This window comes from Branchiostoma lanceolatum, chromosome 6, assembly GCF_035083965.1.
Source record: "Branchiostoma lanceolatum isolate klBraLanc5 chromosome 6, klBraLanc5.hap2, whole genome shotgun sequence".
Classification (NCBI taxonomy): domain Eukaryota; kingdom Metazoa; phylum Chordata; class Leptocardii; order Amphioxiformes; family Branchiostomatidae; genus Branchiostoma; species Branchiostoma lanceolatum.
In genome coordinates, this window is record NC_089727.1 from 19,219,496 (window position 1) to 19,231,702 (window position 12,207).

At 41.1% G+C, this 12,207-nt stretch overlaps 1 long non-coding RNA gene across 1 annotated transcript; it reads left to right on the forward strand.

The window, feature by feature from the left end:
- Window positions 1-5,898: 5,898 nt before the first annotated feature.
- LOC136436979 (uncharacterized) lies at window positions 5,899-8,102 on the forward strand. The gene is made up of 3 exons (XR_010756121.1): window positions 5,899-6,014; window positions 7,360-7,425; window positions 7,903-8,102. It is a non-coding gene; the product is annotated as an uncharacterized lncRNA (long non-coding RNA).
- The last annotated feature ends 4,105 nt before the right edge of the window (window positions 8,103-12,207 follow it).

Genomic DNA, 12,207 nt, shown 5'->3' on the forward strand with positions numbered 1-12,207 from the left:
TAAAACATTTCAAAGATCGTGACTGTCAGAAAATAAAGGCTTTGACTTGACTTGACTTGACCTCCAGGTCCTGTACTGCTTCTTCTGTGACGAACACTATCCGAGCTATGTTCCGGTGGCCCACCAGACAGACGACCAGCAATTGGCGACTCACGCCGTATACAACCTCCTACCGCTGGCTAGACTCATCGGCACTCTGCTGGAGTCCCTCCCGGAAATCTGCCTACAAATCTACATCCTCCTCCCTAAGGATGATCAGAGTAGCCTCGAAATACAGCCCCTGAAGGCCGTCACAATGGCAGTGTCCTTCCTAGCCTCGCTCTACTCAATCATTGAGTGGGAGACTAGCTTTCCTACCATTAAAGCCGGGCTTGTCTTTTTGTGGAAAATCATTGACCTACCGACACGTATCTTAGCTCTCAGTCTATTTGCTTCTATGTATAAATACTGGGTCTTTGTAGCTTTAGGGCTACACTGGCTAGTCATGGCAGTAGTAGAGAATGTGTTCTACTTGTGTTGGTATGAAGACAACGCTTGGATGAAGCTCGAGTCAGAAATCGATGCGATCTCCGACTGTAACTGTGGTACGTGTGTGATGTTCATGTTTAACACGTTTGTTGTCGCACCAGTGGATGTGTTAACCTGGGTCACGTTTGGGTCCAGGCATGGGTGTAAAGTACAGCCCATTGTTAACAGCCTACTGATGTTAGCCACTAACATACTGATGGTGTGGTTTTATGTAATGAAGCCTCTGTCTTTGTATGGTGATCCTGCCTTGGATCACCGCACCACCATAGATCCATACCAGGACATATCACCCTGCCATGGACCATTCTGCCCTGGATCTCCGATCCTGCCCTGGAATCCCTGGATGCCTAGGATCACCGTACCACCGTTTGTAGATGAGAGCGAGCCTTGGTACGGTGATCCTGCCCTGCCCCTGGGGTTAGTGATTGGGGGCTCGGTAGCATCTATATTCCTGCAGCTTTTGTACTGGGTGTGTTACCAGCCTTGTTGCCCATGTAGTCCCATAGAAAATTGATATGTGTAAGGAATAATTTATGGACACAGACTTGGGTTCATATAGATGGTACCATCTGTAGATAATTTCATCTATGTGCAATTGCATCATATTAAGATGTGTTAGCATTTATATTACTGACACTCCAATTTCTAATGTTGCAAAGAGCCATTGTAAACTGCAGTTCGTTTGCACTCCGATAGATGACGCCATTACCTGAAGACCGAGAGGGGGTATGGGGTCTGATTTATTGTTTGACATTTAAAGGTTTAATAAAGAAAATGCCAACAGTCAGTCAACAACGTACTTTGCTTTGTCATTATGGGTTGTTTATGGACGATTTAGTTAGATTCGTTAATGACACAAATCAGTTTACAGAGGGTCCTGAATGCTTTTTTTTTTTTCCACGAGGCCTAGCGAGCTCTTTTAATTCAACGTGAAGCGTTGTCGGTAGGTTCCACGTAGCACATTATTTGTTATCCTGAATTCGTCGTTAAGCATTCTTCACAAAATGTTAGAATCGCGAAGTCGAACTGCCCAATGTTCGCCCCATTATTTTGCCAGGCACCCCATGAATTCAATGGAGCTCGTTTACAATGTAACACCTTTCGCAAGAAGAAGGCCTTATAAGCCGATCATCCTAAATTTAACGTTGAGCGTTGCTATGACCTCCCCCCCCCCGAACACACACACACACACACACACACACACACACACACACGCACACACACACGCACACACCACATGCACACACACACATACTAATCCGGACTTTATTTGGATAGCCGTGCATGAGATTTGTCAAAAGAGTACAGCGTTCACGATTAGAGGTCAGACGAATCACAGCATGTCTATATGTAACTAAATGCAAGTTGATACCGGGATACGAAAGTCTCTGCATTTCTCGTGTTAATCATATTTCCAACACTATATTGACCAACTGGATCTCAGTTTGGTGGGATACAAAAAGCACTTTAGGACCGCCCTAGTGACATAAGGGGAATTCCCTACGTCATAGATTCTCTATAGTTTTTTTTTTTAAAACTCCCATGACGTCAGGCACCAAATACCTCATTGGGACTTCCCATGGTTTCGGTCATGTGACCAAATAGCGATGCCTGATTGGTCGTTTGTCGGTGCCCATGTCGATCAAATCCAGACGAAACTAGATTAACCTATGTCTGGTTTTGGTCGACATGGTCACTGATTCAAAGTTACTGTCAACAACTTTTCGGCACAGTAGAGGTCTACATATCACCACCCGAAGACATCAGACTATTTAAGCTTCGAAGTTCTAAATCGAAAGGTGAGGATCTTTTGTTCGAGCGCTAGCATTCCTTGTATAGTTTTGTTGACTGTCTAGTAGTATGTTACACCGAGGGGTGGTTATAACGACTAAACGACACAGATACAGTTCAATTAATCTGGAAAGCAACGCTAGGCTACTTTTGACGTATCGCTCACTGTAGCTTAGTATGCCCCCTCCCCTCCAAAGTCCGAATTCGAGTAGGGACGTATATGCATATGCATGTTGTTTTGCTCCTGTGACATAGTATGAAAGCCAAAGGATATAAACTATTGATGTATTTAATAGTCCAGTCTAGCACGAAAGTAGGGAATTTGAATTGTGTATTTGTTTTATCACTATTGTTATTTGGGACCATTTGGGAATTGTCTGAATTTGCAAAGGAGGTCATTTCATTAAAAAAACTCGGGCTTATTATACATTCCTATTTCTCAATAATATGCACCTTCACCAACAGAAGACCAAAATGTGTCACTGTGTGCAGAGTTGTTGGCTAGTCGTCAGAACGCTGTTAGGGTTCGCTCTTTACATCGCGGACTTCGTAACTGATGTCATCCTGGCGGAGGAATATTACAAGAACGGTCACTACTACTGGTTCGGCCTAACGCTAGGGTTCGCCTTGGTGCCTCAGATCATTGTAAACATCGTGTTAGCGTACCTAGATGGCTGCAAGTGGTACTATCTGCTTCCGGTAGGGGTTCCGGCCAAATATTTCCAGGTATGTCTGAGTAAACCTCAAGGTCGTGACCAATCCGAGTAAGCATGCGCAAGGTCAAAGGTGAAGGCTTCTGACTTGTAAACAGTTCCTGTCGTGACCAGAATTTATACGTATCCCAACCCTGCGTCGGTCGATTTGCATAACAATGACAAACATGGTTTTTTTTTGCGCATGCGTGCTCGGAATGGTAAAATATTCTCCAGTCATGAAATTTTGGGGACTTCTCAGGGGTGGAACCTTTGAGTAATACATTGTATTCGATTTGCAAAAATTCTCAAGATTGGATAGGAATGCAGGATGCCACGTATGCGTTGTCGATATTTTGTGTTATTTTCATCTATTTGTTGTTGCAATGCTATTCATATTGCACCTAAATTTAAAAATTTGCTTGATAAATTAGATGATGACGTCCACATATCTAGTAACCTCCTTACTAACTGCAGTAGGCTGTAGAGCATAGAACATTTCAATGATCATTACCGTATGCATACCTCTAGGTATTGTACACCTTCATCTATGACGAACACCAACCACAGTATACCATGGTGGCCCGTCAGACAGAAGGCCAAGAGGACCAAGCGCCTGTGTCTCGCGCCGTCAACCACCTGCTACCGCTTGCCCGACTCGTCGGCACACTGCTCGAGTCCCTCCCGGAAATCTGTCTACAGATCTACGTCCTACTCCGGACGGGCGAGCTGAGTAGCCTGGAGATACCGCCCCTTAAGGCCGCTACTATGACAGTGTCCTTCTTAGCCTCGCTCTACTCAATCATTGAGTGGGAGACACACTTTCCTAACGTCGTGGCCTCTGTTTGGGGCCCACTTGTTTTTCTATGGAAAATCGTTGACCTACCAGCACGGACCTTAGCTCTCTGCCTATTCGCTTCTGTCGGTAAATACGGCGTTTTTGTAGTTGTGGGCCTCCACTGGTTAGTTATGGCAGTTGTAGAGAATGTATTCTGTCGGTATTTGTATAATGGCAACGCTTGGATGGAGTCAGGGGCCGACGTTATATCCGAAAGTAACTTCTGTGTGAAGTTTATGTTTAACACGTTTGTTGTAGCACCAGTGGATGTGTTTACCTGGGTCACGTTTGGTTCTAGACGGCGGTGCAAAGTGCAGCCTATTGTTAACAATGTGCTGATGTTAGCAGCTAACATATTGATGGTGACAGTGTGGTATTATGCAAAAGAGAGCGAGTCTTGGTACGAATACCCTGCCTTGGGGTTGGTGCTTGGGGGGTCGGTGATATCTATGTTACTGCAGCTTTTGTACTGGGTGTGTTACAAGCCATGTTGTCCATGTAGTCCCATAGAAAATTCACCTGTGTAAGGACTCGACATTTTTTTCAAGAACTTGACTTCATGGAAGGAACCATCTCTAGATACTACTGAATATTTTTCGATTATAAAATTTTCTAACTTTTGTATCGTATCATATGTTGAGGAATCGAGTTGGGATTAATATAAGGCATTTTTCGTGGTGACAACTCACAAGTCAGCCTGAATGTAGCGTTCAATGTATGTGTTTGTATGTCGTTAACACACATAAATATACGTATATGAGTTTGTGTATAAGTTTTATTGAATTGAATCAAAGATGTTCGCACTCAAATTACCATTGACACTTGGGTTTTGTTATGTAGCAAAGAGCTATTGTAAACTGCAGTTCACATGTATTCCGATAGAGGACACCATTACCTAAGGACAAAAAGTGGGTATGTGTGTCTCATTTACCGTTTGACATTAAGGTTGAATAAATGAAATGCCAACAAACAGTCAACAACGTACTTTGTTTTGCCATTATTAGTCGTATATGGACGATTTAGTTAGAATTAGAACCTTTAATGACACAAATCAATGTTTACAGAGGTTCTGCATGCCTTTTTTCTTGAGGCGCAGCGAGCTTTTTCAATTCAACGTTAAGCACTGCCGGTAACTTATTTGTGAATAATAATTGGTCTTTTCGATTCCTGGTATCACGTTTTTTGTTGTCCACAATTCGTCGTTAAGTGTTGTCTACAAATAGTGAGAATCGAGGTCGAACTTCCCACAATCACACCGGAGCGTCTGGTCGCGTCAGTGTTCGCCCCCTAAATTCGACAGGCACCTCAGAATTCAATGGAACTCGTTTCCAATGTAACACCTTTCGTAAGAACAAGACATTAAGCGTTGCCGGTCATCCTAAAATTAAATTAGAGCGTTGTCAGGACCCCCTATGACACCCTCTTTACAAGGGCCTGTCACATCGTCGTACGAATATCGTACGATAACAAAAATACTAGACTGGGCTTGTTTAGTGCATGAGACTAGCAATTGTTTTAAGACTACATGTACAGTATTCACGATATGGGGTCAGATGAATCACAGTATATCTTTATGTAACTGTACGCAAGTTGATACCGAGATACAGAAGTCTCTGCAAATATCTGTCGTGTTTATCATATTTCTTACACTATCTACCCATCGATCACAGTTTGGTGGGATTAGCCTCCTTCGCAGACGTCCTATAACGGGGGCGTATACATTGGATGGGGGGGGGGGGGGGGTTCAAGGTTCTCTAATGCCGGCAAGGGAGTTGTGTAGCCAAGGGAATTTTGTAGCCGAGGGACGATCGGTTTGCAAAGGAGGCTAGGTGGGATAGACAAAGCATATTAAGTCTCCCCAGTGACGTAAGGGGAATTCCCAAAGTCATAGCGTTCTTTTGGAATCTCCCGTTACGTCATAGGCATTATCTCATAGGGACTTCCCCATGGTTTGGGTCACCTGACCAAATGGCGATGTCTGATTGGTCATTTGTCGGTGCCCGTGCCTACCGAAATTAGACTTGACTAGATTAATCTAGTCTGGTTTCGGTCAACATAGCCGCTGCTTATAAATCATTGTCAACAAACTTTCGGCACAGTGGAGGTCTGCCTATAACTACCTGACGACACAAGACTATTGTGGAACCGAAGTTCTCAACCAAAAGGTGCGTACCATTTGTTTTAGAAATCCCTGTTGAGTTATAGGGGCCTCATAATCAACACTCTAATCTTGCAACCATTGCGCCCGGAATAGGTAGTTTTCGGTACTATATACACCGATACATGCTATCTCGGGGTGCTAATTCTGTCTAAAAAGAGACAACAGGTTTATACGCTTAGTTACAGAGGTTTTCTTAAAAAAAAATGTCTCGTCTGTTATCTTATCAAAATACGTTACATTCTAAAAGTTCTAAATCTTGTTCAGAAAATAAAGTATTCATTTGAGTTGAAAAATACATAGACGTGTCAAGGTAGGGGTAACTGGTGGGGGTAAGTATTGGACGTGACCGGTTGGTCAATTGCAGTCAGTACATTTATTATCTTTCTTCAGGCACCAGATAAATAGAAAGGTCTTTCACAGAAATAGCGTCTTTCAAAAGAGCGTACGCCAGGTTACTATGTTGTCATTGGTAGAGCAATGGCATTGTACAGAGGCCGTATACGTACTTGCTTCTAATACGTTGTATTGCAGTTGGGAGAACTTTAACATATCTGATAGCATAATCCCTTAAAAACGTCACATTATCATGTCTGAATACACGAAAATAGAAATTTACAACATCAAAGATCTCTATTCATTAGCTAGCTAAAATATGGCATCCCATGTCAGATGTCGAAGTTCATAGTTCAAGCCAACAGTCTCTCTTCATATGTAAACAAACAGCTTATACTCCAAGTTGATACAGAAGTCAATTTGTGTGACCTCACGTTCGTCTCGACTTGGTTATTATCACTCATAGGTGTTTGAGTTTTGACTAAGAATTTAGCATAGACCATAGTCTTACTGAATTTAGGGTCATGTGAAGGCGGTGCTCCGGAATTTACCGTAGAGCGTTGTTAGGACGCCCCGATGCAGGCCCTCCAAACATCGTGCAACAGCAAAAAAAACACACAAAAATCATACTGATCAGGCCATTCTTTGGATACCCGTGTATATTATGTAACTGTATGTATATTTCTCTTTTAAATCATATTTCTTACAGTACTATTACCACCATTGACTTCAATTTATGATTGGTTATGTATAGAACAAAACACTAGTCTCCGTAGTGACGTAAGGGGAATCCCCAAGGCCACAGTTTCTCGATTGTTGTTTTGGAAACTCCCGTTACGTCAGACGCGTTATCTCATAGGGGCTTCCCCATCATGGTTTGGGTCACCTGACCAAATGGCGATGTCTGATTAGTCATTTGTCGGTGTCCATGGTGACCGAACCAGACATGACTGGATTAATCTAGTCTTGCCTGGTTTCGGTCGGCATAGTCACTAATCATGAGTTTCTATTTACAGAATTTTGCCTGAGTGTGAGCACCTGAAGACGTAACACTATTTCAACTTGCAGTTCTCAGTCGAAAGGTGCGTACCTTGTGTTCTTGCAAACCTTGTTGTGTTTTGTATGCTGTAAACTGTGTGTTGACGAGGGGTCTTAACACAACTGGTATATAGATGTACCGGCTGAACAACACACTCAGATTCATGGATTCATTTAGGCTCGATATCAACGTTCGGCTACCGTTTTGTAAGTACCATTGCAAGCATTTAGAATCTGGCCTGCCGCCCCCCCCCCCCCCCCCACGACTTCCACGTTTACAAAGTCGAATAGAATAGCTATTTTATTTCACGTGCGTGTATGTTGTGCTCTATATGTCATGATATGGAAAAAAAGGGACCTTAACCTTTTAATATTGTATGAACAATTCTAGTACGTCGTATTTTTTTCTTCAAATTTCTGATTGGTACTTTTTGAGAAATGGTCATTTTTAATTAAAGTTCGAAGCTCCCCATATGTTTAATTTCTAACTTTTAATCATATATATTTTCCTTTTCATACAGAAATTAACAAGACCACAGAAGCGACAATGTGTCTCTGGGTCCTAAGTGGTTGGCTAGTCTTCAGAACTCTGCTGGGGTTCGCTCTTTACATCGCGGACTTCGTCACTGACGTCATCCTAGCGGCGGAATATGCCATCAACGAGCACTACTACTGGTTCGGCCTGACGCTGGGGTTCGCCTTGGTGCCTCAGCTGATTATAAACGCCATATTGGCGTACCTGGACCATGATTGCAAGTGGTACTACGTACTTCCGGTAGGGGTTCCGGCCAATTACTTTTAGGTATGTAAATGTTTGGATCTTAGAACTAGTAGTGTAAGTGATGTTGAACAGTTGAAGTATTCATATACATGTACGTAGGTTAATCATTTTGCATACGATTTTTTCTTGTTTGCATGTTTTGTTTTAGAAGACCTGACGACATCCATTGTACTTTTGCTGTGCCAATAAAGATTTCTATGACAAACTGCCATCACATTTTTGCGACGCCTCAGGGACGGAGCCTGTATGTATTACACTGTACCAGGTTTGCAAAAATAACTATATTTTCGGCGGAAATACACGATTCTGTGCGTAAATATTTGGCAACATTTTGCATTAGCCATCTAGTTGTTGTTTTATTGCTATTCCTAATTTTGACTTGTAAAATTTTGAACATTTTAGGTTCTGATTTAAGGGACTCTAGTAGCGTTCTTAAAAACTGTTGATAATATGTTTTTCTAATATTCGTAACCATTTGCATATGATATTGAAATGGAATGTACAATGTCTTTCTGCATATCCCTCAGGTTCTGTACGCTTTCTTCCGTGGCAAAGACAACCCCGAAGACGTCTTGGAGGCTCGAGAAGAAAAAGACCACGAAGAACAGAAACCCGTGGCTCGCGCCGTAAACCACCTCCTACCGCTGGCCAGACTTGTCGGCACCCTGCTCGAGTCCCTCCCTGAAATCTGCCTACAGATCTACGTCCTCATCCAGACCGGAGGGCTGAGTAACCTGGAGATACCGCCCCTAAAGGCCGTTACAATGGCATTGTCCTTCCTAGCCTCGCTGTACTCCATCATTGAGTGGGAGACGCACTTCCCTAAGGTTGTAGCATGGGTCTGGGGTCCACTTGTGTTTGTGTGGAAAGTCATCGACCTTCCAGCTCGGATGATAGCTCTCTGCCTATTTGCTTCCATCTATAAATACTGGGTCTTTTTAGTTTTGGGGTTACACTGGCTAGTCATGGCAGTTGTAGAGAATGTGTTCTGTCGTTATTTATACGATGGCAACGCTTGGGTGGAGTCAGGAGCCGACGTTATATCCAAAAGTAACTGCTGTGTGAAGTTTATGTTTAACGCTTTTGTTGTAGCTCCAGTTGATGTGTTTACTTGGGTCACATTTGGGTCCAGGCTGCGCTGTGAAGTACAGCCTATTGTTAACAGTCTACTGATGCTAGTCACTAATATAGTGATGGTATCGGTGTGGTATTCAATGAAGGAGAATGGGTCTTGGTACGACGAACCAGCCCTGGGTGTTGTGATCGGTGGGTCAATTGCATCTTTCTTATTGCAGGGTGTGTACTGGTTGTGCTACTCACCTTCCTGTCGATGTAGTCCCTTAGAAGATGTGTACGTGTAGGAAATAAGTACTTTTTGCTTTGGATAAAAGCTTTGCTTAATGGCTGACATTCAGTGCAGTTCCAGTATCTAACACTAGAGTGTGCAGCTAAATCGTCCAAATCCCGTTCGGCAACTCTCGCAAAGATAGGTTCTCGCGAGATTCGTCAACACAGGTCAGACCAATGTGCCCATTATTTGTAACGAAAACAAATTCTATATTTTTCCAAGAGTTCATTTTTTCAGTGTAATAATATTTTGAGGTCAACCTGACAGAATGTAAAATATCTCTATGTTTTTAAATCACAAGGCAGAACCGGATATATGACCACGTGAATGCCATCCATTAAGCAAGTCGCGTGTAGTGTATCTTGAATGTATATTTTATGGTTTTTAAAAGAGATTTTGAATATTTCATTATCCTACGTATACATTACATTATGTGTAAGAGATATTGAATCTTGCATATGACAACTACTTTCATGTTTACTTGTATTGTGGTGGGAGCTAGTAGCAATGTATTATACTGTTCTGTTATTTACATTAATTAACTTTGATTTGATTCGATTTAGCTTTGTTAAATTCAGTTTTGACGTATGTGATTGAAAACAAAGTAGCTTATATTTAAGTTTGTCACTGTCTAAAATCTTTCTGCAGCTGTAATGTAAGTTATTGAAATTCATCTTTTTAGTCAAAAGGTTGATCTGTAGCTACCATTGTATATATAAGCATCTTCACATGTGCAGCATATAATTGAACTAACAGTTTGTTAGAAAACAGGTATTTTTCACTAGATATGTTTTATGATTTCCGCATTTTGCTATTGTACACCTTCTGGGAATATGAAGACTCGGGCTTTTTGCAGTTTAAACCACATTGTGTGTGTGTCAACAAGTGAAAAAAAGTTACTGTAAGATGCAGTATATCTATGGCCAGATAGATGACGCTGTGACTTGATAGAACGACTGTCACCAAGCAAAATATGTACATATGTTATCAACTGGGGTTTCTTTAAAATTTTATGTATATTTTATGAATATATTGCTATGTTTCCTTATCTAGAAATCAAACTATTGATAAATATCATTTTGATATTTTGACTGCCACTTTTAGACTACATTTAGTCAAGTTTGCACTTCAACGGTTTGAGCGGTCTGGTTAAATGGCCTATACAAAGGAGGTTAAAAACGGAACATTATAGAGCTCCTTGCATATACCAATGTACATAATATATTTGGAATGTTGATATGAATATTAAAGTATAATAAAAACCAAGACGTCTACGTTTTCTTCAGTTGAGCAAGAAGCGTCAAACGATTCTTATCGTGATCATAAGCGGTATGTGAGCGACAGACTGTCATTATTTATTTAGCAGGTGAAAGAATATGCAATCCAAGTGCCATCGTCATCAGCTTTATATATGCTAAGGGTAAAGATATGTATCAATGATATGTTAACGATATGTTGATGTATACGTGCAACAGCAGAAAACAGTGGACTACTACTACTATACGTGCAAAATATATGTTCACATGCGAAATGCTCAATCTATTTTTTAAACTTAAACATGATAACTAATCACAGCACCTTTCCTTTGCTATAAATTGATTTTCACGTGTGATGGCATATTTTTCATTTCTGAGGCTTAACTAATTTTCTAAGACAGAAGGTAATCTATCTGAGTGGCAAACTGGCTGTAGATTGCGTGTCATAATTGTCTGCTGTCCATATTTGTTACAACTGGTACCCACTAACGTATTCATATAAAAAGCTACAAGAAAGCCATAGCAGCATATCGCAAATTTCACAAAACAGACAGTATAACTGGCTTTTGAATTCGAATAGTCCTTACCTTTTTGGGTGCTCCTAATCCTGAATAGAAATATATTTTATGACTCTTGGGTTGATTATCAAAGGAAAAAAAAGAGGATATTGCTGTGTGGCAAATGTGAAATGCTCTGCTCTCACCAGTAAAGCCAATAGGGAGTATTTAGCGTTGTGACCCTCTACACAACAGTACGGAAAGCTAGAACATCATGTCTACAAAAAAGCTATTTCTTTGTCTTTTGATTTTCACAAGTTTTGACATATCTTTGATATGTACCTTTTAAAGGCTTTTTCTTTTTGAAATATTTGAGACATTCAAAGAAGTAGACCTTCGACAAAAGCGTATAATTATTTTCACAACCAATAAAGACCATTTGAAGATAACAGTAATCGTATATGTTTACATTAGATAATTATTTGCACCCTTTTATAACGTGAAAATATGTAATCGTTAAATCTAATTACAATGAATTGTCCTAAACATTACAATCTATCACAATTCACCATTCCTTTCATAGGCTATGGTTTTAAATATTGTCCAGACCAATATGGACCAAACTGGTCACAAAACATGATTCAAATTGCGTGCAAAGATTGTCTGCTGACCCACATTAACATGTCTCGACTAATATGTATAGAATCCTATAGGAATCCACATCAGGATATCACAACACATTAAAACCGGCTTTGGTTCGGTGCTCACCATCTCGGGAGCTCCAAGACTTCAGAAAGGCTTGATTTGTGCATCTATCCGTCACATTTATGACTAAGACTCGCTAAGGATGCAATGAACAAGACGACATCTACAACCGGCACCGGTCATGAAATATCCGACAACATGGAAGCTACACAAACAGACCTGAATCATATCCGTGACTC